Here is a 2439-nt window from a genome sequence, read left to right on the forward strand (position 1 = left end):
AAGACACGCCGCCTGCCCGCAGGGCACGCCCCCTTAACCGCAGGATATCCCCCCCTTCCTACAGGACACGCCCCATTCCCTCCAGGACAAGCCCTCTTTCCCACAGGGCACGCCCCATTCCCTACAGGACAGGCCCCATTCCCTACAGGACAAGCCCCCTTTCCCACAGGGCACGCCCCATTCCCTCCAGGACAAGCCCCCTTTCCCACAGGGCACGCCCCATTCCCTACAGGACAGGCCCCATTTCCTCCAGGACAAGCCCCCTTTCCTCCAGGACAAGCCCCCTTTCCCACAGGGCACGCCCCATTCCCTCCAGGACAAGCCCCCTTTCCCACAGGGCACGCCCCATTCCCTATAGGACACGCCCCGTTCCCTACAGGACAAGCCCCCTTTCCTCCAGGACAAGCCCCCTTTCCCACAGGGCACGCCCCATTCCCTATAGGACACGCCCCGTTCCCTACAGGACAAGCCCCCTTTCCTCCAGGACAAGCCCCCTTTCCCACAGGGCACGCCCCATTCCCTACAGGACAAGCCCCCTTTCCCACAGGACAGGCCCCATTCCCTACAGGACAAGCCCCCTTTCCCACAGGACATGCCCCATTCTCTACAGGACAAGCCCTATTTCCCACAGGGCACGCCCCATTCCCTACAGGACAGGCCCCATTCCCTACAGGACAAGCCCCCTTTCCTACAGGACAAGCCCCCTTTCCCACAGGGCACGCCCCATTCCCTCCAGGACAAGCCCCCTTTCCCACAGGGCATGCCCCATTCCCTACAGGACAAGCCCCCTTTCCCACAGGGCATGCCCCATTCCCTACAGGACAAGCCCCCTTTCCCACAGGGCACACCCCATTCCCCTGCGGGACAAGCCCCCTTTCCCACAGGGCACTCCCCATTCCCACCAGGGCAAGCCCCCTATCCCACAGGACACGCCCCATTCCCTACAGGACAAGTCCCCTTTCCCACAGGGCACGCCCCATTCCCTCCAGGGCAAGCCCCCTTTCCTACAGGATAGGCCCCATTCCCTACAGGACAAGCCCCCTTTCCTACAGGACAAGCCCCCTTTCCCACAGGGCACGCCCCATTCCCTCCAGGACAAATCCCCTTTCCCACAGGACACGCCCCATTCCCTACAGGACATGCCCTCATTCCAGCCAGACCCGCCCCCAACCTCAGGTCATGCCTCCTTAACAATAATAATACTAACAATGATTAAGCGCTTACTATGTGCAAAGCACTGTTCTTCTAATAATAATAATGATGATGGCATTTATTAAGCGATTACTACGCTCAAAGCACTGTTCTAAGCGCTGGAGAGGTTACGAGTAGATCAGGTTGTCCCAGAGGGGGCTCCCAGTCTTCATCCCCATTTTCCAGATGAGGGAACTGAGGCCCAGAGAAGTGAAGTGACTTCCCCAAAGTCACACAGCTGCCATATTGGCAGAGCCAGGATTTGAACCCATGTTGGGTAGGGACCGTCTCTATATGCTGACAACTTGTACTTCCCAAGCGCTTAGTACAGTGCTCTGCACATAGTAAGCGCTCAATAAATACGATTGAATGAATGAATGAATGACCTCTGACTCCAAAGACCGGGCTCTTTCCACTGAGCCACGCTGATCCTTTATAATGGTATTTGTTAAGCCCTTACTACGTGCAGAGCACTGTTCTAAGCGCTGGGGGGATACAATAATAATAATAATGATGGCATTTGTTAAGCGCTTACTATGTGCAGAGCACTGTTCTAAGCACTGGGGGATACAATAATAATAATAATGATGGCATTTGTTAAGCGCTTACTATGTGCAGAGCACTGTTCTAAGCGCTGGGGGATACAATAATAATAATAATGATGGCATTTGTTAAGTGCTTACTATGTGCAGAGCACTGTTCTAAGCGCTGAGGGGGATACAATAATAATAATAATAATGATGGCATTTGTTAAGCGCTTACTATGTGCAGAGCACTGTTCTTAAGCACTGGGGGATACAATAATAATAATAATGATGGCATTTGTTAAGCGCTAACTATGTGCAAAGCACTGTTCTAAGCGCTGTGGGGGGGGAATATAAGGTGATCAGGTTGCGCCACGGGGGGCTCACAGTCTTAATCCCCATTTTACAGATGAGGTCACTGAGGCCCAGAGAAGTGAAGTGACTTGCCCAAAGTCACACAGCTGACAATTGGCGCAGGGTGGGATTTGAACCCATGGCCTTTGACTTCAAAGCCCGGGTTCTTTCCACTGAGCCACGCTGCTCCTTCTTAGTACAGTGCCTGGCACATAGTAAGTGCTTAACAAATACCATTATTATTATTATTGTTACTATTACAGAGAAGCAGTGTGGCTCCTTCTTAGTACAGTGCCTGGCACATAGTAAGTGCTTAACAAATACCATTATTATTATTATTATTATTATTATTATTATTATTATTATTATT

The sequence above is a fragment of the Tachyglossus aculeatus genome, chromosome 22, assembly GCF_015852505.1.
Source record: "Tachyglossus aculeatus isolate mTacAcu1 chromosome 22, mTacAcu1.pri, whole genome shotgun sequence".
NCBI classification, from domain to species: Eukaryota; Metazoa; Chordata; class Mammalia; order Monotremata; family Tachyglossidae; genus Tachyglossus; species Tachyglossus aculeatus.